The following is a 14,919-nucleotide window of genomic DNA, read 5'->3' as shown; positions in this document are numbered from 1 at the left end:
GGGATTTGAGGGGAAGAGAGAGTAGGGGGTTGAGAGACATGGAACGATTAGGATTTTGATTTTAAATAGTGTAGAATCTGTAGATGAAAGAGGAGCGGCTGGAGTTTAGAGGAGAAGATCAAAAAGAGTCAGAGAGTAAAGATTGATAATAAAAATGAAGAGACAAAGTCACAAAGAGTGAGAGAGGCGTGAGGTTTGGTTGTGAGAGAGGAGAATAAGTGAATAATAGCTATGCTTATATACCTAGGTTTATAAGGGTAAAATTGTGAATTTACCTTTATATATAAGCTATTCGGGTCAAATGGGTCAAACATGTTCATATGTTGAACATGAACACGACCTATTTAGTAAACGGGCCAGTTGTGTTAATCCAAATATGACCGAACCAATTTAGCCTTAACTCATGACTTATTTATAAATAGGTTTGTCATATCAGGTTCGCGGATCGTGTTGGATTTTGTTACCCCTAACTATTATTCTATTTTTGGTAGGCAATATTACATCTATTTTATGTTTAATTCCACGTAAATATGTGAGTTTGAAATATTTCTTTAAAATATACTCATTACATGTATTATCTTTTATGAGATTAAAACTAATCAACTAATCAACTAATCATTTAGACATGCAACTAAGAGAATCTAAGGGTCAAGATCAATTGGGCATGAATTTTTAATTATTAAATAAGTAAAAAACATGTGAAAATAGAAAGGCAAGAAAAAAAATTTGTTTAAACCAAAATTTGAAGAATCCTGATTCAAAGACATCTTGTGTTGTCTTAGTCTATTTGCCATAAATTTTTGTACCAATATTCAATTGACTTGATTCTTGCGGCCATGAAAAGAAGACTCAAAGATCTACAACTTTTCAGTTCACTATAAATTTGGAAAAAAATATTTTGGAGGTCAAACGTGGGCTAAAAGCTAATCATGTAGATATGAAACTAAGTGAATCTAAGGGTCAAGATCAATTAGGGCATGGGTTTTTAATTATTTAATAAGTAAAAAACGCATGAAAATAAAAAGGCAAAAAAAAAAAAAAAATTGTTTAAACCAAAATTTGAAAAAATCTTGATACAGCAACATCTTGTGCTGTCTTAATATTTCTGTAAGTGCACAATTGCACCTGGACCCAAGAACAGTTATGGGCTCAGGCCCAATGAGCCTTAAACAATAATAATTTGTAGAGTGTGGGCTTGAAACCCAGATTAGAAGTGAGTGAAGATTAAATGAAAAACTAAAGGTTGCAAGTAATTGAAAACAACAAGGAATATTGTAACTGGGACTCCTCGGACGTAAGCCGAGAGCTGTTCTTATATTATATCCTTCTCTCTGTCTTTTTCTTTTTAGGTTACAAAAAGTCCATCCCCATTTCTGTTCTAGATCTCCACTTAAATACTCTTCTTTTTAATACTTTATACACGTGTTGCCCCAACTCCTTCCTTAGCCTAGATATTTCTTTTCTTAGTGCCTTTGAACAGTAACTAGAAGTTTCCCTTCCACTGTTCAAGTGTCACCTCCCCATTAATGCGGCCAGGGTGGTAGGTGCAGGGTCTTTAATGTGGAGGTAGCAGCCTTGACTTTTGACACTTTCCCAATATCGGTGCTTCTAGGACATTCAAGGGTTCACCCCCTTTAACCATTGGTCTTGACCGTGCCATTCCCTAACCTGTATCATGAAGTCCCGGTTCTCCCAGTGTCGATCCGAGAGAAAAACATCCTCGGCTGGATCCTCGGATCCTCGCGCATGAGCCGACCTAAAGTACAAAAAATCCCTAAACACAAGAGCAAAGGTCGACCTTCCTTAGCAAGGCCCAACGGCCCATATCCCTATTAAGATCTTTTTACCCCCACAATAGCCCCTCAAAACTCTAATTTTCGACATCCGAGGAGAAAAATAGGGTTTTGATCTGACGAGGAGCCTCTCCACACACTTTATAAGTGATGGCACGTGTGGAAATCATCTCGCGTCCCAGAAGATGACACTTGGCGGTTTTATTTTCAAAAACGCGCGCATTTATTACTGTAAGTTACTCTTTGTCTCCCACGTTCAACGGTGAGATGGGCATCCAACGGCTCTCATTACTCTACGAAATTTTAGGCGGGACAGACATAATTTCGAGGCCGCCTTTTCGCACGTCCTGACGCTTCGGGAACTTGCGCTTTCATTTAAGTCATCAGGGATCAATCCCATCAAAACAACAACAATCATTCTTCACCAAAGAAAAACCGTGGAAACCCGTACCTTCAACTTTGTAAGTTCTTGCTCTCTCTAGTCTTGACCTTTTCTCCTCGGATACAGTCCTCGGCTATCACTACAATCACTCTCCCTTTTAGAGTTTAGTCTATCGTCTTTCTGTAATGGGAAAATTCAAGTGTCTAGTGGATACCGCCGCTGGGATGGAGGGCTTTAGAGCCAAATACCATATTCCCAGCGACGTAGGGTTAGAATATCGTCCCGCAAAGCCGTGGCTGGTTCTAGGAAAGAGGAGAGGTTATCATTCCTATGATAGCCTTCATAGAAGGGTGGGATGACCCTACCAATGAAACCCGTAATGAGGGAGTATCTTCGCAACCACCGGTTGTGCCGACCAATGCCTTCCAAACGTTTTTAGAGTTCTAGGTGTAGATGCTCTAAACGAGCGTATGGGTTTAAACCTCACATGGCACGATGTCGTGTTCCTATGAGTCCCACAAACCTCTGCAAAGGTAGGTTATTACATGAAATCTCGGTCCAAAGTACCGTTAGGCTAATCTCCTGCCGCCCAAATCAAACAAAGGCATGAAGGACGACTACTTGATCGTGTCCGAGGAACCGGCACCGATGGCTTCCACTCGCCCGCTCAGGTGGGGGATCCAGTGCGACGCCATAGGATTAATCTCCCCACAACACAACTTCTCTTAACACATACACATAGAAATGCGTATTCACACTTACTTAAATTTGTTAAACTTCTATATAAATCTGACCAAGTTTGTTTGTTTGATGTCTTTTTGCGATAAGCAACACGTGCGTCCTCGTCTAAGTCACCGTAACGTCGCGACATCTAAACCGGGTACTTCGCTCCGAGGTGTTCGTTAGTGAAGACCTCGCAACTCCGAGCTGCTCATCTTATTCTAGGGTACACTCCCCTTTCCAAAGACTTCCGGTGGAGATAGAGGACGCCATTATCGCAGGCGACCGAAGACGAAAAGGATAAACGTAGCGCGACCCCATTTTTTGGACGACCGTGACCTCCTAGACGCTCCTAACACCATTCCGTACAACCGGGCGATAGCAGTCCCCCTTGCCGTGCACTCACAAACAACTGCATTCCAAGAGCAGTGTCTTCTTCACACACACTCGACGACGAGATAGATCAATTCCATCTCGAAGACACCGAAAACCTCGCGGGAACCGCCAGGGTACTTTCCGACGAGGAAGAAGAAGCCACCGAGACCTCCGGAATTGCAGGGTTTGTAGTTGCCCTTCCCGAGGACGACAAAGAAGAAGACATGGGACGAATGGAGGGTCTCCTTACCAACGGGGCTGCCAAAGTTGCGAAAAAGAAAAACGGGGACGTCCCAAGTTCCCCCAGCTTACCTCCTCCTCCTCCTCCCCGCCGAGCCAAACCGGCCCGAGGATCCCAAGAAGAAGAGGAAGTGGGGATGATGAGGGACGACTACTAAAGACCCCCAAGAAACCACGCCAACAACTCCCACCGGCCCCAAGGGCGGCCGGACAAAGGCAAGGGTAGAGCCCGTTCACCGAACTTGGGAATCGGGGACGAGGTTGCAGCGCGCCGAGCACCGACCACTGGTCCCCCCGATCTAAGGCCGGACGGCGCTCCCATTTCCCCGCCACCCGCATAAGGGCGGTTCAACAAGGCCATGCCCACCACCCGGCCGAGGTCCTAGAACGCCCCTCTTCGCCGCCCAAGGACATGGAGACCTTGGAAAAGATGGGCCAGCCACGCCTATTCCTTTCCCTAAAAGAGACTTAGCCGGTAAGTGTTTCTCCTTTTAACAATATTTATAAGTAAGTTTGCTCTGGTTATTCCTAACCCCATTATACTTTGTTACAGGCTATTCAGAGGTCTTTGTAGCTGAAAAGTTTATTGAAGACGCTCGGAAAGTAGCCGAACTCGAGCTCGAAATAAGGCCTGAACCGAGAAAACCTTAGGCATGCCCTCTGCCGAGAACGAGAAGCTGACCTCGGAGGTAGCAGAGCTGAGGAGAGAGAAGAATGGGGTCGAGTCAAATTTGAAGACCATGAAGACCCAAATAGAAGGACAGCGCAAGCTCCTTCATGAAAGAGATGATGAGCTCTCCCAAGCTCAAAGGGAGTGCTCGGATCTGAAGAAGCAACTGGCTCTGATGAAGGAAGAAGCCAGCTCCTTCCAACTCTCTCTTCAAGCTGCCAAGCAGGCAAGTTTCGATGAGGGGGTAGCCACCACCGAGGAGCAGCTGACAGAGGAGTTCACGGCTTTATGCCCCGAATACTGTCAAAAAGTATGGGGGGGAAGCTTTAAACGTAGCAGGAGTTCCTCAATCTTCGGATTTGAGGAAGTCCGAGAACGTTTGGCTTCCCCTAGAAATACAGGAGATTGAAGAGGCTCCTGCTGCTACTCCTACCCCTGAGACAACTCTTCCTGCCCTACCTCCGATAGTCCCACAAATTCTCGATCCTACGTAACCTTCGGTTCCAATAAAGAGAAGGAAGGAGGAGTGGATGCGAGAAGGACTTGAGCCCGAATGAACCCATCGTCCTTTCAACAACGACGGATAAAGGAAAGCGAGATTATGACTCTTTCGAGCTTGAGTTGAGAAAGACCGAGGGCACTAGTACCTCTCAGGCAAGATCCTCCTCCAACTTTAGGACTTTAGCTTAGGGCTTCTCTTTTTCCATTTTTTTTTTTGAATTATATGTAATACATACTCAATTGATTAATGAAGAGCGCTTTCATTTACTTTTCACTTGGATTGTCTCTGTTTCTACTTTACTCTTTTTTTGTACTTATTACAAAAGTTTCCTATTAAGTCATATCAAAAGTTTCTCAGAGTATAAAAATCTAACTCCAAGGCTTGCACAATCATAACTTCCACATAATCACGCGTATATCACTAAAGATTTAATACAAGATGACATAGTTAATACGTTTGAACAATGCCTTGATTAAAAAGGAAAGAGGACTTCATATAACGATTAAGCCCTTATAATGCATAACACTGTTTCTAGTAGGATGTAAGATCCGAGGACCATTCCTTACACAAATTTACTCAATACTTAAAGATATAAAACGTAAGATCCGAGTTAATAAACAGTAAGGTATTAACATCCAGACACAATCTGAAGTTAAGTTTAATCAAAGTCATAGTCCGAAGATAAATCTTAAGCAATCTTTTGTTTAATTCTTCAAAATTGTAACTGTAAATGACAAGACATCAATTTCCACAAGGTTTGTGGTCCGAGGACTACACTTAACCAAATTTCTGTTTGATTCTTTAAAACAGTAACCTCAAATGTTAATCTTCCCAAAGTAGGAGGTCCGAAGACCCGGCATAATTAAGGTTCTGTTTAACAAATGACAAGACATCAATTTCCACAAGGTTTGTGGTCCGAGGACTGCACTTAACCAAGTTTCTGTTTGATTCTTAAAAATTGTAACTTCAAATGTTAATTTTCCCAAAGTAGGAGGTCCGAAGACCCGGCATAACTAAGGTTCTGTTTAACAAATGACAAGACATCAATTTCCACAAGGTTTGTGGTCCGAGGACTGCACTTAACCAAGTTTCGTTCGATTCTTAAAAATTGTAACTTCAAATGTTAATTTTCCCAAAGTAGGAGGTCCGAAGACCCGGCATAACTAAGGTTACATTTAACAAATGACAAGACATCAATTTCCACAAGGTTTGTGGTCCGAGGACTGCACTTAACCAAGTTTCTGTTTGATTCTTAAAAATTGTAACTTCAAATGCGAGAGCTAGCCATAACTTTGAAACATTACTTGACAAAAGCTTATTTGATTAGTAATAATACCTTCTAAGATTATTTACATTCCATGGACGTGGTACAACTCGTTCATCCAGTCAACTAGCCTATACGACCCTATGCCTGCTATTGAAACAATGCGGTAGGGGCCTTCCCGCTAGGTCCTAGCTTACCCCATGCCGGGTTCTTAAAGGCTTACAACTTTCCTTAATACAAGATCACTGTGTGCAAGTGGCCTTAGCTTCACGTGGGCATCATGTCCTTGTTTTAGCTTCCGCCGATAATAAGCCATTTGGACCATAGCCGCCTCACGCCGTTCTTCAAGTAAATCAAGATCTCTCCCTTTAGAAGTCCTCGTTATTCTCTCGGGCTAAACGAACTTGTCTTCGGAGTAGGAAAACCGCATTCCAAAGGTATCACCGCCTCGGCTCCATAAGTCATGGAGAATGGCGTTTCTCCCGTGGATCGCGCGGTGTGGTCCGATACGTCCACAGGACATGAGGGAGCTCTTCTACCCATCCGCCTTTCGCATCATCCAACCTCTTCGAGCCCGTTGACTATGACCTTGTTAACGGCCTCGGCCTCGTCCATTTCCTCGAGGATAAGCTGTAGTATCTATTTGTGATGCCCATGTCACCACGATCGCCTAAAGGCGTTGTCGTCAAATTGAACGCCATTGTCCGAGATAAGCAGTATGTGGTATACCAAATCTAGTAACAATATTCTTCCAAATAAACTTCTTGGAATCAACATCTCGGATATTAGCTAAGGGCTCAGCTTCGACCCATTTAGTGAAGTAGTCTCGTCCCTTACGAGCGACCATCTTTTGTTTCAACAGCCCTCTGGAATGGCCCTATAATGTCCAAGCCCCATTGCGCGAAAGGCCAAGGGCCGGAGAGAGGGTTAAGAACCCTCCAGGGTTGGTGGATATTAGGGGCGAACCTCGACACTCTCACATTTTTCGGCATAACTCGAGCCTCCCTCTCGCATATTGGCCACCAATAACCCCCGAGTCGTGGCTCTATGGGCTAAGGACCTTCCTCTAGTGTGGCTTCCACAAATTCCCTCATGCAATTCCTCCAATAATGATTCCGTGATTCGTGGTGTACACACAACAAATATGGTCCCGAAAAGGATCGTTTTGTATAGCTTCTGTCCTCGGACAACCAGAAACGCGGCGCCTTTCGACGTACCTTTTCTGCTTCAACTTTGTCTTCGGGAAGGATGTCATTTTTGAGAAAAGATATGATCGAATCCATCCAACTAGGACCAGGCCTTATTAGATGGATGCGAGGTGCGTTAGCAGCTATAAGAGAAGGTTCTACCAAATCCTCGACGAGAATAACCCTTGGTAGACCTTGAGCCGAGGATGTTGCCAACGTAGCCAAAGAATCTGCATGAGTATTTCCACTCCTAGAGACATGAGCTAAAGCAAAGGAGTCGAATTCAGCCTGCTGACGCTTGACCTGGGCCAAATATTCCTGCATTCTGGAATCTCTAGCTTCCATGGTACCCATGACTTGGCCGACTACTAACTGAGAGTCCGAGAACAAATGGATTTCCTTGCCACCCATCTTATGTACTATTCGCATGCCTACCAAGACTGCTTCATACTCAGCCTCATTATTAGTAGCCGAGAAGGCCAATCTCAAAGATTTTTCAAAGACAATCCCTTCAGGGGACTTTAGAACAAGTCCAACCCCAGACCCTTTATGATTAGCAGCCCCATCCACATAAACTTTCCAAGCCGAGGGCGATACGGCTGTGATCACACCAACCGATTTTTCACTCATGTGTGCTTCCTTTGAAGTATCTTTTAACAATGGTTCAGCAAACTCTGCCACCAAATCAGCGAGGACCTGACCTTTCACCGAGGTGCGAGGCTTGTATTTAACATCAAAGGCTCCCAAAATGGTTCCCCATTTTGCCACTCTGCCAGAATAATCAGCACTTAGCAACAAAGCCTTGAGAGGCAACTGGGTCAAAACAACCACAGTATGAGACTGGAAATAGTGAGGGAGTTTACGCGTGGCGTGGACTACTGCCAGAAGCGCTTTTTCCAAGGGCAGATAGCGCACCTCGGCCTCATTCAAGGACTTACTAACATAGTAGACCGGCCTCTGCACTCCATTTTCATTCCTCATAAGAACTAGACTCACCGCATGAATAGCCACGGCGAGATAAGCAAATAAAACCTCGTCCACCTCAGGGCGAGATAAAATGGGTGGCCGAGAAAGATATTGCTTAAGCTGTTGGAAAGCTGACTCACAATCCTCAGTCCATTGAAACCCTTTCCACTTGTTCAACAACTGAAAGAAAGGACGGCACCTGGCCACTGATCGAGAAATAAATCGTTCGTCAACGCAAAGAATCATTCCGGCCAATTTACGAATCTCCTTTGGGTTCCGAGGCGGCCGCAAATTCCCGAATAGCCTTAACCCGCATCTTGGGTTCACCTCATGCCCCAGTGATCATATATCCTAGGAACTTTCCAGATCCCACGCCAAAAGAACACTTGGAGGCGTTAAGGCGCAACTTATACTTCCTCGCATCCGGAAGGTGTCGGCCAAATCATCATGTGCGAAGGTACCGTCTTACTCTTCACCACCATATCATCCACGTATACTTCTATATTTTTCCCGATTGCCGTGCTCAAACATTCGGTCATCATTCTTTGGTAAGTAGCCCCCGCATTTTTTAACCCAAATGGCATGACCTTATAATGATAGTTCCTGGTTGGTGTAATGAAAAGTTAGCTTTCTCCCGATCTTCTAGCGCCAAGGGAATTTGGTGGTAACCCCGGAAGGCATCCAAAAAACTCATCCGAGGATGTCCGAGGTAGCATCTACCACTGATCAATCCGTGGCATTGGGGAACGAATCTTTTGGACAGGCCTTGTTCGGATACCGCAAAGTCCACGCATACTCTCCACTTGCCGTTCTTCTTCTTAACGACAACAAGATGAGCCAACCATTCGGGGTAGAAAACTTCTTTGATAGCCCCCGCCCTTTTGAGTTTAAGAACCTCTTCCTTCACAGCCCTCGAGAATGTTCTCGGGATGATCGCCGAGGTGGCCGCCTCCTCGGAACGATGGCCGGATTGACGTTTAAACGATGACAAATAAAGCCTCGGATCTACGCCTCGGAGCCTCATAAGTGTCCCACGCAAAGACATCTATATTGTCCTTCGTGAATTCCAACAACTCCATCTTCTCTTGGTATGGCAAAAGTATGCCAACTTGGAAGAACCTCTCCGGATCATCTGCTATTACAAACTTCTCTAACTCCTCGCAGACAGCCTCATCTTCTTCGTCATCGCTCCAGTGCCTCTGGAGCCGTTAATTGCTATGACTCCCGGACGGGCAAGGTTGATGACTCCATTTCGATCGACGAAGCACCGCAGCCGATATGCATTGCCTAGCAACTACCCGGCTGCGAGGATTTCCTCAACATGCTCCCCCGAGGAATTTAACCTTAACGTGCAAGGTAGAGGAGACGGCTCCTCAGAGCGTGCAGCCATGGCCTGGCGAGGATGCGTATATGGAGAGTACGCGTCAATCACAATGAAATCTACTTCAACCGTTTCTGTGCCGGATTGAACGGGTAAACGGATTCGTCCTTTTGGCACAACGGCTCTCCCTTCAAAGCTAATAAGAGGTGAGTCATAAGGAGTTAAATCTTCCAACTCCAACCTTAACCCCTTAAATAGATCGTGGTACATGATATCGCGCCGCCGCTCTGATCTATCATCACCCTCTTCACGTCATAATTCCCTATCCCGAGGGTAACCACAAGAGCATCGTCACGGGGCCTGGATAGTCCCTATTTTATCCTCCTCGGAGAAACCCAAGACAGTAAAATGCTCTTTAATCTCTTCGCCCCACCCACATCCTCGGCCCGAGGTCGGGAAACCGCCATGACCCTAGCGGGACCTCGAGCCGGTCCTACCGAGCTTGTGCGGCAAAGATAACATTAATTGTTCCCAATGCCGGCCGAGATGAACTGCTCCTCCGGTTGTTTGAACCAACTTGACCGACCGCCCTGGCCGACACAAATGCCGCTTCAACTTTCCTCACCGACGAGCTGCTCTAAATGGTTCCACAGGTCCGACAGTTCTCGCAGTGTGGCCCACATCCCGATGGTACCGACGTAAAAGGTTTTGATTTCTTCTCGCGGGGTCCCTGCCATGCGCGGCCATCCGAAAAAGGGCTCTTTACGAACTTTTTCTAATAATCGATGCACCGGTTCTCGGAACACACGCATTTACAGCCCTGTGCTGCCGAGCCGGATTGTCCGAAGTAATCCCTCCTCGGCTTGTTGTTGTGATATCTGTCCGACCTGAAATCCCTTCTCTCCTGCGGGATAACCTTCTCCTTTCCTTTTCCTTGCTGCTGGTCTTCCTCCACCCTTTTATATTCATCAATACGATCCATAAGACGGCGTACGCTGCGGACGGGATTTTTCGTCAAAGACTTTCTTAGGTCGTGATCAGTAGGAGGCCTACCTTAAAGGTATTAAGCGCCACCTCATCAAAGTCGCCATCTATTTCATTAAACATCTCCCAGTATCTGTCGGAGTATGCTTTCGATGTCTCCTTCCTTCATGACCATGGATAGCAACGAATCCAATGGTCGAGGGACTCTGCTACACGTGATGAAGCGCGAAGCAAATGCCCTAGTTAACTCCCCAAACGAGCCCACAGACCCCGATTTGAGACCGTTAAACCATCTCATAGCCACAGGTCCCAAGCTGGAGGGGAAGACTTTACACATCAAAGTCTCGTTATGAGAGTGCAATCGCCATCCTTTGGTTGAAGTGACTCACGTGTTCCACCGGATCAGTCCGGCCCATTATAGATGGTAAAGTGCGGGCCGGGTGAACCTCCCGGGAAGCCTCCCCTCTCAATCCTCCGTGAAAACGGAGATTTAGAGAGTTGGTGCAACGCCTCTACTCATGGTATCATTGCCTAAGCCCCTAGAACGAAACTTCTTACGTCCGCGAGTTGATTGGTCGTCCTCTCGCCGGAGGATGTTGCGCTAGTGGGGGAATATGACCTTGAACCGTAGCCAACTCCCCTATCCTTCTCCTCGAGGAAGAACTAGATGAGGATGGGGAAACCTTACGTTTAGCACGGCGTAACTTCCTCTTCAAACGATTAATTTCTTTCTCGCATGGATCTAGAGCCCTCATCGTGGGTAGTGCTACCCCTCCTCGAGTATGGCTAGCCCCCGGTATTCTCAGTATGGAGGACGCTTCCCTCACGATCCCTAAGATGTTCAAGACGTTCTAAATGATCTTCCGGTTGTGATCCTTGTGACTCGCATGGTGAGAGCCTAAACTGCCATAATATCCCTACTACTTCTAGACTAGGTTCCCACAGACGGCGCCAATTGTAAGTGCACAATTGCACCCGGACTCCAAGAACAAGCATGGGCTCAGTGCCCAACGAGCCTTAAACAATAATAATTTGTAGAGTGTGGGCTCGAAACCCGCATTAGAAGTGAGCTTGAAGATTAAATGAAAAACTAAAGGTTGCAAGTAATTGAAAACAACAAGGAATATTGTAACTGGACTCCTGACGTAAGCCGAGAGCTGTTCTTATATTATATCCTTCTCTCTGTCTTTTTCTTTTTAGGTTACAAAAAGTCCATCCCCATTTCTGTTCTAGATCTCCACTTAAATACTCTTCTTTTTAATACTTTATACACGTGTTGCCCCAACTCCTCCCTTAGCCTAGATATTTCTTTTCTTAGTGCCTTTGAACAGTAACTAGAAGTTTCCCTTCCACTGTTCAAGTGTCACCTCCCCATTAATGCGGCCAGGGTGGTAGGTGCAGGGTCTTTAATGTGGAGGTAGCAGCCTTGACTTTTGACACTTTCCCAATATCGGTGCTTCTAGGACATTCAAGGGTTCACCCCCTTTAACCATTGGTCTTGACCGTGCCATTCCCTAACCTGTATCATGAAGTCCCGGGTTCTCTGATGTCAGTCCGAGAGAAAAAACATCCTCGGCTGGATCCTCGGATCCTCGGCGCATGAGCCGACCTAAAGTACCAACAAGCCCTAAACCCAAGAGCAGGTCGACCTTCCTTAGCAAGGCCCAACGGCCCATATCCCTATTAAGATCTTTTTACCCCCCACAATTTCTACCATAACTTTTTGTATAGATATTCAATTGACTTGATTCTTGCTGCCACGGAAAGAAGACTTAAAGATCTACAACATTTTAGTTCACCATAAATTTGGAAAAAAATATGTTGGAGGTCAGGCGTGGGCTAGAAGCTAATCATGCAGATATGTAACTAAGAGAATCTAAGGGTCAAGATCAATTGGGGCATGGATTTTTAATTATTTAATAAGTAAAAAACGTGTGAAAATAATAAGACGAAAAAAAATCGTTAAAGCCAAAATTTGAAAAATCCTAAACAAAAACATCCTGTGCTGTCTTAGTATTTTTGCCATAACTTTTTGTACAAATATTCAATTGACTTGATTCTTATGGCCACAAAAAGAAGACTCAAAGATCTATAACTTTTTAGTTCACCATAAAATTGGGAAAAACAATTTTGGAGGTGTAATGTGGGCTGGAAGCTGACAATATAAATTTTTTTTGAAATTTATAGTGTGTTTGGATGACATGATTTAGGCATTTGGATTTGGATTTGGGTGATTAAAATCCAAATATCTTGTTTGGCAAGTTTAAAAAATGTTAAGGATTTGAATGTGAAAAATCCACCAAGAATTTTAAACTGTTAAAATGAGTTAAAAATAATCCAAGTTTATATGATAAAATATTAGGTGGATCTTTGCATCTCTATTGTTTTTCTTTATTAATTTCACTTAAATTTATTATGCTACTTTCAGTTTTAGTTTAAACATTATCTTGCCCCATCTTTATGTGGAAAAATAAACAAGCAACTATTTTTATTTTTTGCTTAATAATAAAGGTTTTTACATTAGTGTCAATCATTCTATGAGGATTGACTTCGAACTCACCGAGATATTATTACTTGCGAATAATATATACTTGGCCACCATCTTTTCCCCAATCAAACTAATTATTAGCCTAAAATTTATGGGTAATTTTTTCTAAGAAGGGCATAAGTAATGGCCTAAGTTGCATTTTCTAAGAGTTAGAACTGAGAGGAAGTCCCACATTTAGGGTTAAAAAATAGAATTTGAGATATTAATGTAAAATAATTTGAACAAAATTCTAAGTTTAAAATTTTGGGTTGAATGATGTTTCTGTTGACATGGCAAAACGGGTCAGAATTTTTTGATCCAACCCGACCCGAAAAATACCTGACCCGAACATGGTTTTTTTGACTCGAAGCAAAAACTAGTTGACCTGTGACCCGGCCCGTGTTTTTTGCGGGTCAACCCAATCTGACCAGAGACACGGCCCGAACCATTTTTATTTTTATTTTGGTAAAAATAAAATAAAATAAAGACAATATTGGTTTAATTGTTTGTTGTGAGCTTAAGGAAATAATTGAGACATTTATATAACTGCATGCACATTTATTGAAAAATGAATGATTGAGCATTCTGTAATGAATACAGATTTATAAATATCAAATAGCAAAGCACATGCCAAGATAATCTGGTTACAGTAGAGTTAAAAACATAGATTTAGAATTGTAGACACGTGTGAGAAATATTCACAAGTGTGAAAATAGTGAAGCTAAAGTATCAATGCGTAGACCTATTTTTTAAACAATTTATGTCCAAAATAAACGGTTTTTCAAAATAAATTATAATATTTTCTAGAGTGTATGTTGATTAACAATGATATGATATTCATAAAAGAGACCATATATAAATAAGTAAATAATCAAACTTTAATGTATATCTCAAATTGAAAAGTGCCAACCACAATTTACAATAGATTATAAAATTAATTTTCAAAATTGTGAATTTCTTATATATTTTTGTTCTTTGTCAAATGAATTATCTAATAAGTCATTTGGAATTTTGTTTTATATATTGGGATGTTGATATTGTGTAAAAATAAAATTTTGTGTATTTGTTTTACTTATCTTTGTGTTAATTTTTTTAGATAGCAACGTTATGATTTGTATAATTTTAAAATTATTAAATAAGTATTAATAAGTTTAACTAAGTTTATTCTTGATATAAGTGATGAATTCAAAGTAATGCATTTTACATCAAGTAATTTGTTGCATGACTTTTCAAATGGCAAATACATGTTGTTTTCTTTATAAAAAAAAATCATGTGAAAAATACAGGTCAACCCATCCTGACTCGACTCGACACACAACTCGATTGACCAGAACCCGTTTTTAACCTACCTAAAATGACCCGTTTTTGACTCGTAACCTGTTTGACTTGACTCGAACCTGACCCGAACCGCCCGTTTTACCATGTCTATGTTTCTGTATGTTATATTAAAGCATTAATTAAGTTTTCCCAATGTGTTATCTCTCAAATAAGTGGTATTAGAACTAATGGTGCTCTGCAATAAGGTGGCAAGATTGTCAACACAGTTGGAGCAAGGACTGATGTGAGTACTTGGAGTAGTATAGTATTCATAATGGTGCTAAATCAAAGGATAACAACCTTAGAGCTTTCACGTTAAGGGTTTTAAAATTTTTAGCATTTAGCATTTAAAAAACTGACTTTATAGCATTTAACATATCACTTTACAATATACTTAGCATCAAAATTTCCATTTTATTTTTTACCTCTTCATTTAAATATTCATTCTTTATTATTTTTTATTCATTTTTTATAAGTTTTTTTATTCTTCCTCTTTGTATCTCTCTCTTCTCAACCCAACAATCTTGTCAGCCACCACCATCGGTGTAACAAAACCTAATAGCCACCACACCCAATAGCCAATAGCCAACAGCCAACAACCACCACACTACCATTAGCCACCATGCCCAAAACTCAAACACTACCAACAACCACCACAAACCCACCACACA

The sequence above is a fragment of the Castanea sativa genome, chromosome 10 (genome assembly GCF_040712315.1).
Source record: "Castanea sativa cultivar Marrone di Chiusa Pesio chromosome 10, ASM4071231v1".
NCBI lineage: Eukaryota > Viridiplantae > Streptophyta > Magnoliopsida > Fagales > Fagaceae > Castanea > Castanea sativa.
Note: the sequence above shows the minus strand (reverse complement) of the source record.